General features: G+C 44.6%; 1 protein-coding gene across 4 annotated transcripts in view; it reads right to left on the reverse strand.

Moving 5' to 3' along the window:
- cfap36 (cilia and flagella associated protein 36) overlaps positions 1–18,280 on the reverse strand; it is a 145,542-nt gene that overhangs the window by 44,855 nt on the left and 82,407 nt on the right. The gene's annotated exons all lie outside the window — the stretch shown is intronic.

Below are 18,280 nucleotides of genomic sequence, written 5' to 3' on the forward strand. Positions count from 1 at the left end.
CAGATATTTAAGCTTGATAATTCAGAACATAGTAGTTCCTTTAACTTCTCGATAGTCTCCATGCCTTGGAGTTTTAATTCTACCTTACTTGTGTGTTCAGTGTTGTGTCCATCTTTCCAGGACATTGACTTGTCACCCTAAGTTTTGCAATTGCCAATATTTTAATGCTGATGGTAAGTAGCTTTATGTGAATAATCAGCATTTAAAATAACATCTATTGGAAAATCCAGGCTATTTCTAGCAGTGTGCTTAAGTTCCTGACTGAAGAGTTCTTGTGAATCACAGGTAATGAGTAAATGTAGTACTGGTGAATGTAGTACTATGAGTATCACTGCCCTATACCATTACTACATTCAATTATTTTCTATTGGCAAGTTTCTAGACATTATTTTAGTAGTCAAGCCAAATCAATTCAAGTGATGCTGTTAACTCAACAAATCTGCACCGGAACTCCATTTTCCCTCCCATATCCCCAAGGTGTATGCGTATAAAAAACATTTTCTATGTTGAAAGTTTTATTTTAATTTTGAATTAAATTCCTTGATTTACAAAATGTTTTGTAATTCATTAAATGATGTTTCCAAACATACACTCAAAAACATAGAAAGTGTTTCCCTTGTTTAAAAAAGTAGCTTATTGCTGAGTGAATTTAATTTCCTGGATTGCTATGGTCTTGTGGGGGCAAAACTGGATAGCCATTGCTTCCGGTACAGGCAGCAGCATGAAGACAAGTGCAAAACATTCATGCTTTAGCAAGGGCCTAAGTTCATGCGAGGCTAGCACCACTTAAAGCTAGCCTGCAGTACTTAAAGCCAACCTGCACCACTTAAAAAGGGAGCTGCATTCCGGATGCAGCAGGTGCTGGAAGTGACTGCGGAAGAGAGTTTGAACAGGAAGACTAATGACACAACAGGAGAGGGAGCATGCCCCAAGGCTCTCAAACACTGCGCTGGAGGCCTTGGTGCAGAAGGAGTAGCAACATCCACTACCTACAGGAGGCCTTCCAAACAAACACTGTGAAGGCAGTGGGACCAGATAACCACCAGTGTCAATGCCAGCTATCTATCCCAAGGACCTGGATGCAATTCTGTAAAACGTCCAATGATCACACTCAAGTGGTCAAGATCAGTGAATGCACCTTCACAGGCTGTATCCAATGAACTGAACCATCCGCCTCACGCATTGTTCAATTCACCATTCTCACATCACTCCCTATCAACAATCTCTATCAATTAGAACATTCATAGCTTCACAACACATCATTCATAAGCATTGTTGCAAGCCTCACATCAACACCTTCCAGACTGCACGGATTGTCAGCTATTCAACCAGGATAGCCACATCATTTAAAAACACTGTACTACACACACTGACACACTTTCCTCTTGCTTGCAGGATAAGGTGGCGTATAACCATCAGCAGTAGCACCTAACTGGTGGGCACAGGCACAGTTGCATGTCCTTACCCCCATGAAGGAGATAGTGCTCACCAGCTTTGTAGCGGCCGTTAATGAAGCCATGGCCAACAGTGGGTGAAACCATCGAAGATGACAGCACGTTCATACCTAATACTTCTTCTCACATCTCAATTATCCCTCGTCTCTTCTGAATTACAAGCTACAGATGATGTTATGATCCCAGCTGATGTTACCACTGGACAAGCCTGGTCCCAGTGTGGAACCCAACTTGATAGATCCTAACTTTTATTTGTCCATTTTGATACATGGAAAGGGGCTACAGAACAGAGTCAGCTAATGAACTTTTAACAAAAGCATAAAACATTTATTAAACGAGAAAAGACGAATTATATTACAATATTCCTTCACTCACAGCTATACCTTTACAGATATATACAGATTTGTAAGGATAACACAAGTTACAAAAGCTATCTTACATTCTAATGTCCACAGTAAGTACACAGTCCATGTAACCCAGTTGGAAACCTGTGGTCAGACATGCCACGCTCTGAAACTAAGTGACAGGTGCTACCTCAAGCAGATGCTATGAATCTCTCATCAATTCTCCCCAGACGCTTGACGCACCATGAGCCAACCGGTCTCACTGAACTCCGTCTTTCACAGAGGGTTTCCAATCTTCACTCTCCAAGAACTCGCTTTGGAATCTTCTCCCAGACAGACACTTTATCTCAGATGCCTTCCACAAGGGTTCACCTTCAGGGTTTCGAACTCTTCCGATGTCCCTCTCCCCTGGATCACCACATGCATTCAAGATGTTCTCCATGCAGTATCTCTCACTGGCTCAGCTGTCAACAGTACACCATTACTTCACATGCCCATATTAAAGAGTTATAGACGTTCAGCCATCTCTTTAGATTTTCTTGCCTCTTGCATGCTATTCTCACTTTAAATCGGCTTTCTGCAGTTTTTGTCTCTTTAAATCTGAAGCTTGGAGCTTTTCTCTCTGCCCCTCACACTTAATTTCACTTAACAGGACTTTTTCCAGGTTCCTATCCTTCCTTTGACTAGAAGGTCTGCTTGGGACTTTCTCCTGTTTGTGTCTCACTCCTTGATCTTGGGACCTTTTGGTTATTTTGGGAAATCTGATCTCACTCAGCAGTTCCCTCATCCAGTGTCCAGTCTCTCAGGAGTCCTGGCTTCAAACTGAATTCAAAATCGCTGTTTCTTTAGTTTTTGTGTGTGTGTCTGTGGGAGGGACCTGCCTCTCTGGACCCCTGTTGCAGGCAACAGCACTGTTTTTCTACTTGTTTGTTTAACTTAGCTGCAACTGTCGTAAAAATCTCATTAGAAACACAGGCCCCTTTTAAAGAGAAACTAAAACTCAATTAGACCTTTTCTTAATACACAGATACAGAAATACAAATCAGACTTAAACATTAATGCTAAAACTCATTCCTAACATCCACAAAAATACAAATATAATTTACTTAAACTCTCTCTATTTCTTAACAATGGCTTATGCACACATCTCTTGCTTTCCACCCTTTCCCTCACTACAACCTTATCCTTGTGCCCTTCTCCCTTCAGATACCAAAGAGCTGCAGCCTGACTGCAGTGGTGTAAGAGAAAGAGGTAGAAGAGCAGGGAGACCATGGTAAAGAAGAAACACCGTCACTCACTCTTAGGCTTGCAGCCATCAGCTCAGACATTGACACTGCCTGTACTTTAGAAGCTCGGTAAGAGGTGAGATCTGCACATGGTCAGACACTCGGTATGAGAAGCCTGAAGCCAGGGCAGAGGAAAGGAAAGCAAGGTTGCAAACGAGTTCTGCTGCAGAAGGCTCAGATGACAAATTTGATGGGACAGTTTATAGAAGGTAGCTGATGGGAATGCACACAGAAATACTTTCTGTATTGGCAGGCCAGCCAGAAAGCCTGTAGTCAATGTCAAGGTGCATGAAGGAGTCCAGCACTAACTAGGCACAGAACTTTCTGTAGAGCATAGAGCTCACCCTTTCCACCATACAAATCGTGATTAACTTTAAGAGAACACTTGTGGGCCCATTCATGATGCAGCATCTGATGGCAATGGGTGGAATTTTCTGCACTGGAGATTAAGTGCCGTGGTAGGCGGGCTAAGCGGCACGTTTCCCGCTATGTTGCGGGATGGGGTATCATGCCTAATTTTACGCTAGGAAGCTCATTAATTACGTACTGGGGAGCAGCTCCCCAAATAACATGGCGGGGCCAGCACTGATGCATCCGCCCACTGTAACCTAATGGGGTCGAAGGTCCTGGTGCTATATTTAAGCGCCACCCGGATACACATATTCACTCTCTGCAGCCCAGCTGTGTTCACCTGAGATGGCCCTCAAGACAAAGAAGAGTGTGACCCCAAGGTTCAGCCACGACACGCTGGAGGCTTTAATACAGGTGCCTGCCAACTTCCAGGAGGTCCACCAACCTCACCTCTTTGGCCCGGAAGGTCTGTGCTGTGCACAACTGCTAACAAAATGCCCTGCAGTGCAGGAAGAGAATGAATGATCTCATCCACACCACTAAGGAAAGTCAACCTTCAGTTCACTCCAAACTCTCACAGTGGAGGTGATGGCGTAGTGGTATTGTCGCTGGCCTAGTAATCCAGAGACCCACGTTCGAATCCCACCATTGGAATTAAATCTGGAATTAAAAGTCTAATGCTGACCATGAAACCATTGTCGATTGTTGTAAAAACCCATCTGGTTCACTAATACCCTTTAGGGAAGGAAATCTGCCGTCCTTACCCGGTCTGGCCTACAGTTGTATCAAACCACTACAAAGTCACAAAAAAGGAATGAAACCAGACAGGCTACCCGGCATCGGCCTAGGCACCAGAAACGACAACGGCAAACTCAGCCCTGTCGACCCTGCAAAGTCCTTCTTACTAACACCTGGGGAATAGCCCCAAAATTGGGAAAGCAACAGCCTGACATTGTCATACTCGCGGAATCATATCTTAATGCCCCAGACATCACCATCCCAGCAGAGGTGGCGGCACTGTGACAGTCGGGGAGGGCTTACTCAACATCAACTCCGGACCCCATTGAAAGTCTCATGGCATCAGGCCAAACATGGGCAAGGAAACCACCTGATTAGCACTTACTGCCCTCCCTCAGCAGATGAATCAATGTTGAGCACCACTTGGAGGAAGCACTGAAGGCGGCAAGGGCACAGAATGTACTCTGGGTGGGGGAATTCAATGTCCATCACCAAGAGTAGCTCGGTAGCACCACTACTAAGCGAGCTGGCCAAGTTCTAAAAGACATAGCTGCTAGGCTGAGTCCGTGGCAGGTGATGAGGGAACCAAAAAGAGGGAAAAACATACTAGACTCACCAAACTACCTGCTGCAGTTGCAACTGTCCATGACAGTAATGGCAGGAGTGACCACTGCGCAGTTGTTGTGGAGACGAAGTCCCATCTTCACTTTGAGGATACCCTCCGTTGTGTTGTGTGGCACCACCACAGTGCTAAATGGGACAGATTTTGAACAGATCTAGCAACTCAAGACTGGGCACCATGAGGCATTGCAGGTCATCGGCAGCAGCAGAATTGTACTCGGACATAATCTGTAACCTCATGGCCCGGCATATACCCCCCTCTACCATTACCACCAAGCCAAGGATCAACCCTGGTTCAATGAGGCGTGCAGGAGCACATGCCAAGAGCAGCACCAGACATGCCTAAAAATGAGGTGTGAAGCTATAGCACAGGACTACTTGCATACCAAGCTGCAAGCAATAGACAGAGCTAAGCGATCCCACAACCAACGGGTCAGAGCTAAGCTCTGCAGTCCTGTCACATCCAGTCGTGAATGGTGGTGGACAATTAAACAACTTGCTGGAGGAGGCAGCTCCACAAATATCCCCATCCTTAATGATGGAGGAGCCCAACGCATCAGTGCAAAAGATAAGGCTGAAGCATTTGCTGCAATCTTCAGCCAGAAGTGCCGAGTGGATGATTCCTCTTGCCTTCCTCTGGAGCTCCCCAGCCAATTCAATTCACTCCACGTGATATCAAGAAATGGCTGAAGGCACTGGATACTGCAAAGGCTATGGGCCCTGACAATATTCAGGCAATAGTACTGAAGACTGGTGCTCCAGAACTTGCCGTGCCCCTAGCCAAGCTATTCCAGTACAGGTACAACACTGACATCTACCCGGCTATGTGGAAAATTGCCCAGGTATGTCCTGTACACAAAAAGCAGGATAAATCTAACCCAGTCAATTACCATCCCATCAGTCGACTCTTGATCATCAGTAAAGTAATAGAAGGGGTCATTAACAGTGCTGTCAAGCTGCACTGGCTTAGCAATAACCTGCTCACTGACTCTCAGTTTGGGTTCCACCAGGGCCACTCAACTCCTTACCTCATTACAGCCTTGGTTCAAACATGGACAAAAGTATTGAACTCCTGAGGTGAGGTGAGTGTGACTGCCCTTGACATCAAGGCCGCATTTGACTGAGTGTGGCATCAAGGAGCCCTAGCAAAACTGGAGTCAATGGGAATCAGGGGGAAAACTCTCCGCTGGTTGGAATTATACCTAACACAAAGGAAGATGGTTGAGGTTGTTGGAGGTCAATCATCTCAGCTCCAGGAAATCACAGCAGGAGTTCCTCAGGGTAGTGTCCTCAGTCCAACCATCTTCAACTGCTTCATCAATGACCTTCTTTCCATCATAAAGTCAAAATGGGGATGTTCGCTGATGATTGCACAATGTTCAGTACCATTCACGACGACTCAGATACTGAAGCAATCCATGTCCAAATGCAGCAAGACCTGGACAATATCCAGGCTTGGGCTGACAAGTGGCAAGTAACATTCATGCCACACAAGTGTCAGGCAATGACCATCTCCAACAAGAGGGAATTTAACCCCTTGACATTCAATGGCATTGCCATTGCTGAGCCCCCCACTATCAACATCCGGGGGGGTGGGGGGGGGGTTACCATTGACCAGAAACTGTACTGTACTGGACTAGCCATATAAATACAATGGCTACAAGAGCAGGTCAGAGGCTAGGAATTGTGTGACGAGTAACTCACCTCTGACTCCCCAAAGCCTGTCCTCCATCAACAAAGCACAAGTCAGGAGTGTGATGGAATACTCCCTACTTGCCTGGATTACTGCAGCTCCCACAACACTCAAGAAGCGTGACACCATCCAGGGCAAAGCAGCCCGCTTGATTGGCACCACATCCACAAACATCAACTCCCTCCACCACCAATGCACAATATCAGTAGTGTGAACCATTTACAAGATGCACTGCAGAAATTCATTAAGACTCCTTCGAAAGCATCTTCCAAACCCACGACCACAATCATCCAGAAGGACTAGGGCAACAGATAGTTGGGAACACCACCACCTGTAAGTGCACCTCCAAGTCACTCACCATCCTGACTTGGAAATATATCGCTTTTCCTTCAGGGTCTCTGAGTCAAAATCCTGGAACTCCCTTCTTAACAGTACTGTGGGTGTACCTACACCACATGGACAGCAGTGGTTCAAGAAGGCAGCTCACCACCACCTTCTGAAGGGCAACTAGGGATGGGCAATAAATGCTGGCCAAGCCAGCGAAACCCACATCCTGTGAATTAATGAAAAAAAATGGTCAACATGCCTTCCTAACTGCTTGCTGTACTTGCTGTTCTTTGTATCATCCAAGTTTCTGTGAACATCAATATTTACAAGTTTCCATACCTTTTAAAACATTTTCTGCTTTTCTATTCTTAGTACCAAAGTGAATCTCACACTTTCCCACATTGTACATCATCTGCCACCTTGTTGCCCATTCATTTAACCTGTCTATATCTCTTGCAGTCTTTGTGTCCTCCTCACAGCTAACATTCCCAACAAGTTTTGTAGTGTCAGCAAACTTAGATTTTTTTATTCTTTCATTGGATGCAAGGCCAGGGTTTGTTGCCCATCCCTAATTGCCCTTGAACTGAGTGGTTTCCTAGGCCATTTCAGAGCACAATTAAGAGTCAGCCACATTGCTGTGCAGGTCTGGAGTCACATCTAGGCCAGTCCAGGTAAGGATGGCAGATTTCCTTCACTAAAGGACATTCGTGAACTTGATAGATTTTTCACAACAATACAATCACTGATAATTTCATGGTCACCATTACTGAACTAACTTTCAATTTCAGATTTATTAATTGAATTTAAATTCCATCCACTGCCATGGTGTGATTTGGACCTAAGTGTCCAAAGCTTTAGTCTGGGCCTACTGGATTACTAGTCCAGTGACGTTACTACTATGCCATATTCTCCCACATATTACTCTTGGTCTCTTCGTCTAAGTCATTAATATACAGTTTAAATACCTGAGGCCTTAGCACTGATCCTGGCGGCACTCCACTAATCACAGCCTGCCAAAGTGAAAATGCCAGGCTTATCCCTACTCGCTGCTTCCTGTTCATTGACCAATCCTCTCTATCCATAATGGCCAACGTAGGTCAACGAGAACAGGAGTAATGGGTGAATGGGACTTGGTGTGAGTCACGGTATAGACAGTACAGTTTTGGATGAGCTCTTGTTTATGCTAGGAGAAAGACAGAAGGCCAATCACAAGAACATTGATACCTCTAGATTTGACAATTCCAAACATATGGATGAGTGTTCAGCAGTACATGAGCTGAGGCAGGCACAGAGTCAGGAGAAGTTGTCAAGGTGGAAGTAGGCATTCATGGTATTGGAGTGGATATGTAGTCATAAGTTCTTCGCAGGTTCAAAAACGACATTAATTTCAGACAGCTGCCAGGGAGGGGGATGGGCTTGGTGATGAAGGTACAAAGTTTGCAGCAGGGACCAAAGACAATGGCATTAATCCTCCCAAAATATAACTGAAGAAAACTTCTATTCATCCAGTACTGGATGTCAGACAAGCAATGTGACAAATCAGAGACAGTGGATGAGGTCGAGAGAGGTGGTCTTGAAGTGGAGCTATATGTTGTCACCACATATGTGAAGCTTGATGTGTTTTTGGATAATGTCTCCAAGGGCCAGCATGTAGATAGGAAAGGGACCCTTGGGGGTTTCCAGAGATGGCGTTTGAGGGTGGAAAAATAAGCCATTGCAGCTAATTGTCTGACAGTGACTGGATAAATAAGAATGGATTCAGGTGAGGGCAAATCCACCCAGCTGTACGACAGGGAGAGGCAATGGAGCAGAGTAGTGCGAGCGACAGTGTCAAAGGTTGCATACAGATCAAGAAGGGTGAGGGAGGGATAGTCTACCACATTCAGCCACATAACATGTCATTTGTGACATTGATAAAGGCTGGTGCACTACTGTGGTAGGGGCTAAAACCCGACTGGTGAAATCCCAGCATTGATTTGCAGGAAAGATAGGTGAGAGTTTGGGAGGTGATAACATGTTCAAGGACATTGGAGATGAAAAGGGAGGTTGAAACTAGGATGGTAGTTTTCAAGGACAGAAGGGTAAAGGGTAAAGGGTGGGTTTTTTGAGTAGGTGATGGGTGATGACAGGAGATTTGAAGGGGAGGGGAACAGCACATGACGAGGAGGAGCAGTCAACGATATTAGTTAACACTGAGGCCAGAAAGGGAGGTTAGTTAGCAATTTGGTGCGAATAGGATAGAGGCAAGTCTCCTGGACAAGATGAACCTGGAGAGGGAATGTGGGGAGAGAGGGAAACTGCAGAAAGATGCAAGTTCAGGTCTAGGGCAGGGGAGTTATCTTAGAGGAAATTTGGGGAAGAGGGAAGTGATCGAGGCGTTTAAATGAATGGTCTTAATCTTAGTGACAAAGAAGTCCATGAACTCCTCATAATCGTTAGATACGAAAGTGGAGGTGGCAGGGGAGAGTGGTTTAAGAAGATAGCTTGTAAATGGAGAAGAGAAGCCAGAGGTTATCTTTGCATTACAGGATGGTTCCGGAATAGTGAGCGGTTTTTGCAGCCAAAAGCAGAGCCTGATAGTGTTTTATGTGGTTATTCCCAAATCTATGAATAATTGGTTATATCAGTTATCCACTATAAATGTTCAAGTTTGTGTACTTTGGAATTAAGCAAGTGGATACAAGAGCCATAACAGGGGAATGACCAGGGTGAGAAAGTGCAATGGTTTTAATGGGGACAAGGGCATCAAAGGTGCGATTAAGCAGACTGGTAGCTGCAGGAATGTTATGGCAGATGGAGGGCTAGACAGTTGGTAATTGGGAAATAAAATTGTAAATGAACTGGGGGAAAAGTTTTTTCTAGAGGCGAGCACAGAAGAAAGTGAGGTTGGAGGACAAAAGGTAAAGTGGGTGGAGAGTAATACAAGGAAGTGATCGGAGATGACCTTCTCGGTGATTGATATGGTAAGAAATGGCATGGTTAAGGGAGTCCTTATGGGTAGGGGAGTTTATGTGAAGGGAGAGATTAAGAGAAGGTCAGAGGACAAGTGACCTATGAGGAGACGCAGAATGATGACTTGAGATGAACTTGAAATCACGGAGGATGAGAAATCACTCTGTGAAAAAGGCTAAGGGAAGAAAGCAGTGAAGGTATCTTGATGAGGCACTTGGCATGATACTTGGGTGGGTATTAAAGAACAAGGAATTTAAATGAGAGGGGAGAGGACTGGAACAAGAACAGGTGATCAAAGGAGAAAGTGGTACTAAATGAGTAGGGGAGCAGACCAAGGTGTGATTTGGTGATAGGTTTGGATGGGGCAAGTGGTGGAAGGTATAGCCAGGAGAGGAAGTTTTATAGTGGAGATGGTGTCATCGCCAGTCAGCCGAGTTTTCGTCAAGGCCACAACATTGATGCAATCATCCACAATAAGCTTATGGATGGCAAAGGCCTTGTTCACAAGTTAATGGTCATTCTGGGGGAAGATGCAAAGAGTGGTGACGATTGCCAATCTGCTGGCAGAGTCCGCAAGGTCAGCACTGGAAAGGGTGATGGAAAAGGAAGAAGATTAGCAAGATTAGTCCCAAATGGGCATACTGGACAGGGAAGTCGATGAGAAAGTAGGATGATGCCTCGCTGAGTTCTTCAGAGGAAAGCTGTAGAATTATCAGACGGAGTCAAGGCTGGAATGGCATCAGAGGAGTAGTAAGGTTGAGGATTTCTGAAGAGTTTGGGTAGAGATTTAGGAGGGCAGAGTACCTGAAAGCTGAGAAATAAAAGGAAGCATGACAAGAGCAGAAAGGGTTAAGGAGGGAGTAAAAAGAAAATAGGGGAGAATAGAAGTGACTCAGATAGAGTCTTGCAGCCAAAAATGCACAAGTTTTCCCAGCTCCAATTTCCTTCATTCACAGCCTTGATGCCCAATTACATCCCTCGGACTCCCAAAACTCGGATTCTCAGCCCTGCAATCCCTTGCTCCCTGGTCCCACATTCCCTGGCCACCGCCACCAATTTCCCCACGGCCCCCCCACCCCCCCCCCCCCCCGTACCCCATGTAACATAAATAGGTAGACTTAGAGACTTGGGGGAAGATTAGTATAATTCTAACTGTGAGATATGCTAATGAAATACAGTGCATCACTTCCTGTGATGATGTATAATGTCTCAAGATCTTGCTCTCTTTTATTGAACCTCATGGCAAGATGAAGCCACAGTAAGACGTTTCTTAATAAAATTAATGCTTTCCTTAACTCAGCAGATTCTGTAAATATTGTCTTAGCACAACAAGACCAAGAATATTATAAGGTGCCAGCAAGTGAAAGAACAAGTATGGAAAAGTCTCTGCTATTAACGGAAAGCTTCGGTCAGGTAGCAGGCGCCAATCAAGCAGTCAGCATGGCTGAGCTGGAGCCAAAGATTTACTAGATATCGCATTGCATCGTGCTTGTTGCTAAGCCAAGCAGTGAGCAGGTCAGTACACTATTATATGTAATGGGTGGCTGTGCAGATGATATCCTAGTCAGGCAAGGGATCAAAGCACTTGATGCCTACTTCAATCTGAGAAAGAATGACATTGTGAAACAGGCTAAATTTAACAACAAGGAGAAAGTATTGATACATTTATCAACAATCTGTATAGACCTTGCAGAGAGCTGTGAATATGGGAGCTTAAAAGATGAACTATTCAGGAACAGAATTGCTGTTGGAGTCTTGGATGAAGCACTGCCCGACTACTTGTAGTCAAGAGATAATTTAAGCTTAACAAAGGCAATTCAAATGAGAAGAAATGCTGCTGTCAGGAAACAAAATTGATTGCAGATTCGGGGTGACAGGGAGAACCATATCCCAAAAATAATTGACTCATTGAAATATGTTGAATTTGAAAGCAGAGAGGTGGCCGTATAAAAGCAAGGGAGGCAGGAATAACATCCATCAACTGTCCTAGCTAACCGTGATTGGTGTGGCTGAAAAAAAAACACAGACATGAAAATTGTCCTGCCAAAGAGGCCAAGTGCCATTTTTGCAGAAAGAAGGGTCACAGCAAGAAGTCTACAAAGAATAAGCAAAAAGAGAAGCCTTTCAAACGGTGGCAACATCATGAAATAGAAAATATCAATGATATTGAGATGCCTTCCCTTGGAGAAATCCAGGAACTAAGCAAAAGCTACTAGAGTGCTGTTTCCAAGGAGAGGGAAACAAGACACACTTTGAGAGACACACATTGCAGCAGATTTGTTTCTTTCTGATGCTGAACTGTGGTTGGACAAAAATCCTCTTCAACCACCATGTAAAAAACTATAGAGATCAGGAGGTACAGAACTCAAGGTCATTGGATGAATTAATGCAACCCTTCAATACAGACAGAGAAAAATTACTGAAACTTTATATGTGATACTGAACCAGAGCTGTTCACTCTTAAGCAGGAAAGCCTGTATTGAATTATATCTGATTTGCAGAATACAGGAACCGGAAATTTTTAAAAAAAAATTCATTTATGGGATATGGAAGTCACTAGGCTAGGCTACCATTTATTGCCCATTGTTAATCGTCCTCGAGGAGGGGGTAGTGTGCTCCCCTCTTGAACCGCTACTGTCCTTGTGGTATAGGTACACCCACAGTGCTATTAGGTAGGAGTTCCAGATTTTGACCCAGTGACAAAGAAGGAACGGCGATATATTTCCAAGTCAGGAAGGTGAGTGGTTTGGAGGGGAACTTCCAGGTGGAAATGTTCCCATATGTCTGCTGCCCTTGGTCTTCTAGATGGTAGTGGTTGTAGGTTTGGAAGGTGCAGCCTAAGGAGTCTTGGTGAGTTTTTGCAGTGCATCTTGTAGATGGTACACACTGCTGCCACTGTTCATCGGTGGTGGAGGGTGTGAGTGTTTGTGGAAGTGGTGCCAATAAAGCGGGCTGCTCTGTCCTGGATGGTGTCAAGCTTCGAGTGTTGTTGGAGCTGCACTCATCCAGGCAAGCAGAGAATATTCCAACACACTTCTGACTTGTGCCTTGTAGATGGTGGACAGGCTTTGGGGAGTCAGGTGGTGAGTTACTTGCCGCAGGATTCCTAGCCTCTGACTTGCTTTTGTAGCCACAGTATTTATATGGCTAGTCCAGTTCAGTTTCTGGTGAATGGTAACCCCCAGGATGTTGATAGTGGGGGACTCAGCAATGGTAATGCCATTGAATGTCAAGGGACGATGGTTAGATTCTCTCTTGTTGGAGATGGTCATTGGCACTTGTGTGGCATGAATGTTACTTGCCACTTGTCAGCCCAAGCCTGGATATTATATTGTCCAGATCTTGCTGCATTCAGACATGAACTGCTTCAGTGTCTGAGAAGTCACAAATGGTGCTGAACATTGTGCAATCATCTTCAATTCTGACCTTATGATCTTATGATGGAAGGAAGGCCAGTGAAGATGGTTGGGCCTAGGACACTGCTCTGAGGAACTCCTACAGCAATGTCCTGGAACTGAGATGATTGACCTCCAACAACTACAACTATCTTCCTTTGTGCTAGGTATGACTCCAACCAGCAGAGAGTCCACCCCCCGATTCACAGTCTCCAGCTTTACTAGGGGACCTTGATGCCACAGTCAGTTAAATGCTGCCTTGATGTCAAGGTCAGTTACACTCACCTCACCTCTAGGGTTCAGCTCTTTTGCCTATGTTTGAATCAAGGCTGTAATGAGGTCAGAAGCTGAGTGCCCCTGGCGGAACCCAAAGCCGAGATCAGCCTAAAATCATCAGAGCTGAATTTCCAAGCTGTTCACAGGACTGAGAAAGCTGAAGATAGCATATCAAATCACGCTATTTCCCGAAATGAAGCCAGTTCTTCTGTTTATGCCCAGAAAAGTTTTTCATCTACTCTTGCCAAAGGTAAAGAAGAAAATTGACTCTATGTTGAAGCAAGGGGTTATTTGCTGTGACAGAACCAACAAGCTGCTGCTCGGTGATGGTCCCAGTGTCAAAACCCCATGGGTCTATCAGAATTTACGTAGATCTTACCCAGCTAAAAAAAACAGTTGAACGTGAAGTCCATCCTACCTTTTGTGTGGATGAGAGGTTAGTAAAATTGGGGAAGAGTTCAATCTTCATGAAGCTAGATGCAAGTGGTTTTTGGCAATTACCCCTTGATGAAGAGTCTATGTTGTTCACAACCCTCATTACACCATTCGGGTGCTTCTGTTTCAACTGATTACCCTTCGGCATCACATCAGCACCAGAAATCTTCCAGAAGACGAGTATCCTAGAAGGGCAGGGTGGACTCATATGTCACATGGATGATGTCCTGATCCATGATAGAACATGACACTAGAGTGCAAGCTGTGCTACAATGCCTACAGGAAGCAGGGCTTGCACTCAGCAAAAAAATGCAAAATCTCATAATTGATTATCAAGTTCCTTGAGCATATTGTAGATGCATCTAGTGTCAGAGTTGATTCAAAGAAGACAAGAGCAATCAAGGAGTATCAAGCTCCAGAGATTTATGGGTATGGCAAACCAAGTCAGAAAGTTTTTACCCAACCTAGCTGTTGTCAATGAGCAATGATGTCAGCTATTACAAGCCATACGTGGTGCTGGGAAAAAGCACAACAGAGGTCTTTTCAGAAAATCAAAGAGATACCTGATTATCACGTGATATTTTAGCTCATTATGACCGTGAACTACCCGCTATCATTGCTGCAGATGCATCTTTTACAGGATTAGGAGCTGTACTCTTTCAGATACAGACAGATGGATAGTGTAGACCAGTTACTAGGCATCCTGTTCACTGACAGAGACTGAACAGAGATAAATAGTGAGAGGGAAGGAAGCATTAGGTGTTACATGGGCTTGTGAAAAATTTGCAGATTGTGTTCTTAGTTTCAACTTCAAGATGGAGATAGACCACAAACCGACACTCTTAAATTCTAAAGAGTTAGTAAAAATGCCTCCACAATTTAGGCTGACGATGATGAGGTTTGATGTAAAGACGGAGTATGTTCCAGGAAAACAGCAATTGCGTTGTCCCGTATCCCACTGGCAAGGGCTGAACAAGGTGATGTAATCCTTGTTGAAGAGGTAGAAATATTTGCATCCACAACAACCACAACTCTACCAAGCAACAACTCAGCAACTAAATTAAATCAGAGATGCACAGAAATCTATTGAAGAGTGTGCTCAGGTCAAAGAACACTGTGCCAAAGGATGGCCAACTTAGATGCCATACAATCCAATTCTCAGACAGTACCATGAACAGAGAGGACACCTGCATGTAATTGATAATTTACTCATCTACAATGAGAGATTGGTCATTCTGGGACTTGATATACTGCAACAATTGCACCAAGGACACCCGGGCATCACGAAATGTCAAGCCAGCGCAAGATATTCTGTTTGGTGGCCAGGTCTCTCAACGTTACTGGAAGGGATGACAGCAAGCTGTATTAACTTGTGCTATTCATCAAGAGTCAAGAGACTCGTTGAGGTCATCTTCCTTTCAATCAAGATCATGTGATCGTCTAGGGATGGATTCTTTAAAGACAGTGGCAAGATGTTCTTGATTGAGCTAGACTACTACTCCAGATGCAAAGAAGTCAAGCAACTGCAGGATCATACTTCTGAAGCAGCGATTACATTGCTGAAGGGGATATTTTCAATACATGGAATCCGAGACATTGTAATCTCAGACAATGGACCACAGTTTGCCAATGAATACATTAAAGAGTTCATGGTATCATCTGGGTTTGTCCATGCTACCAGTTCACCAAGATACCCTCTAGCCAACAGTGAAGCAGAAAGAGGAGTGCCTACAGTGAAAGCATTGCTGAAGAACAATGACATATAACTCGCACATCTGAGCTATCGTTTAAATCCATTCCAAAATGGTTTAGCACCATGTGAACACTTCATGGGAAGATGACTGAGAACTCAACTCCCTACTCTCACACACATACTCATGTCACGTGTACAGGCTGATGAAATGGACAAGGTGATGGAGAAAGCAGATGGGCGGAATTTTCTGCTCCCATTGGCGGCTGCGCGTTTGGCAGAATGAGTGGACAATATGACGAGGCCAAAAATTGGATTTACGCCATCATGAAACCAGTTTCACGATTGCACGTTGACGTGTTTCACAACTGCATGTAAGCAACATGCACCTGGCAAGCTGTACTTCACTCAAGACTTCAAGGTTGGTTTGCCTACCTTGCTTCGGGCAGCACATGCGGACATCAGCTCCAGGCTTTGCAGGCAGTACCACATTTCTTTTATAGAGGACTCATGGGCATGTCTCTACTTACCAGACCAGCCATAAAGCAGGGGTGGGGGGTAGCTTTTCAATGGTTGTAGAGCTAGGGCTTGCTTGTGGAAGGGGGAGAAGTGCCGTTAAGCAAGGGAAGAGGCTGCAGGGGAAGAGCGGTATCCCAGGGTGTGTGTGGCAGTACATATTGATCTGTGCAAGTGGTCTCAAGATGGTAAGGGCTGAGGAGGCAGTCTCCAGATGAGATGAGGCCAAGTGGAGATGTGAGTGTGTGAGTGTGTGTGTGTGTGTGTGTGTGTGTGTGTGTGTGTGTGTGTGAGAGAGAGTTTGTGAACGGTGATGTCCTTTCAGCTGGCAGTGAGTGAGATGCCAGTGAATGTGTGATGGCCTTGTGAGTGTGAGAGTTTAGAGTGATGAGATGGTTGCCTTACCCTGGCAGCACAGATAAAATCATTTACCTTCTTTCTGCACTAGATGGCCAACCTCTTCTGTGCAGTGTTGGCACTGACCACCATTGCCACCGCCTCCCAAGCTGGACCTCCTGTAGCCAGAGGAGGGGCAGAAGACATAACAATGGGCCTCAAAAAGGTATTCCAGTGATGGGTCACTGAACTCTTCTTTGCTTTCAGGGCCATGTCTTCACTGCAGCAGTCCTAGGTTGCAAGCTTTGAGAACTGTGTGCACGGCTGCAATTTAGACATGGCACCCAGAGTGAGGAAACGATGAGGTGATGGCGTGGCAGGTAATTCAAAGGCTGCCCGCCAGCAAAATAGCATGTTTCCTGTGACTGCATAATTAATGAGGCAGTAAGCGGACGGTACGGTGCGAAAACCCACCATTGCAGCCGATTGGTAAACTGTCGTTTATCATGCCCGCTGCCACACTTAGTGCAATTCTGGGACGATTCCACCCGATGAGTATAGTTTCAGCCAGATGTGGAACTATGACAAATGTCACAAAGCACTCAGCCTACCAAACCTCCAACCAGGAGAGCCAGTTTTAATCTGAGACCAAGCTTGTTATGGACAAGTGGTTGAACACACACCACCTCCACAGTCCTACTGAAAATTGTATGGTGAGACAGAACAGAGGTGCACTAGTTGCCACACAGAAGCAACCTCCTACACAGTCGAAGCAGTATTCTACCAACCGGACAGAGATCCAGATGACTACAGGACTGGTAAACCTGAGTCATCTACAAATTCTCCTTCTGCCAGGTAGAACCTGAGAGCTTACCCCAGGGCTCAAATCCCCAATCTCCTTCAAAAGGAGCAGAGGACCAAATAGGGCAGACTTGTGAAACTGCCACAACAGTTGTCCCTATAAAAAGAAATGGAAGTCACAGACTTGGTAGGGAGATGTGGTACAATGGGTGGATCAGAGATTTGGGGGGAAACGTAGTATAAGGGGTTAATTCTAACTGTGATATGCTAATGATGCACTGTATACATTATCCCAGGGAGTGATGAAATGTCTCATGGTCTTGCTCTCTTTTGTGGAACCTTAGGGCAAGATGAAGCCACAGTAAGTTGTTTCTTCATAAAGTTAACCTTTTTCTTACCTCAGCTGACTCTGTAAATATACTGTGTTAGCACAGAGAGACCAAGAATATTATACCCTCCATCCTGGACTCCATTACCTGAAGCTGCAGTGACTTCAGCAGCAGCCCGATTTTTCACTATGCTTTGCCAACAACTGTTGCACCTTGCCGGCTTTGTTATAATATCTGGGGAGCCTCAGACATCACCATTCTAGCACTGGCAATGCACAATTAATCCTGTGTGTCAAAAATGCCATATACAAAAACACATCCAAACCATATGTGCATAAATAAACATCTCTTCGAATAGCAAAAATGCACATTTAAACCTTCAGGTTTGAAAACAAAGCAGTTTTCATAATTCAAAGTACCTTTCAACACAAAAATACCATGAAACAGCTGGAGGTTGTTTCTAAATAAATTTATACCAAATTTGTTTTTTGATTGCCAGTATATAAAAATATATGAACTATCAAATGGAGGTGGAGATGAGAACTTGAAAATAAAAATAGAATTACTTCCAAGATATCACAATAGTCAATGGGAAGACACAAAACAACGTATATATGTTTGGATTTTAGATGCATTGCCCTATAATGCTGATATTTGCGAGAATCCTATACCAGGTTTTAGATCCTTGCACTTATCTGACAATATTGAAGTTTAACATAAGTCATTTTACTCCAGA

The sequence above is a fragment of the Carcharodon carcharias genome, chromosome 2 (assembly GCF_017639515.1).
Source record: "Carcharodon carcharias isolate sCarCar2 chromosome 2, sCarCar2.pri, whole genome shotgun sequence".
Taxonomy (NCBI): Eukaryota; Metazoa; Chordata; class Chondrichthyes; order Lamniformes; family Lamnidae; genus Carcharodon; species Carcharodon carcharias.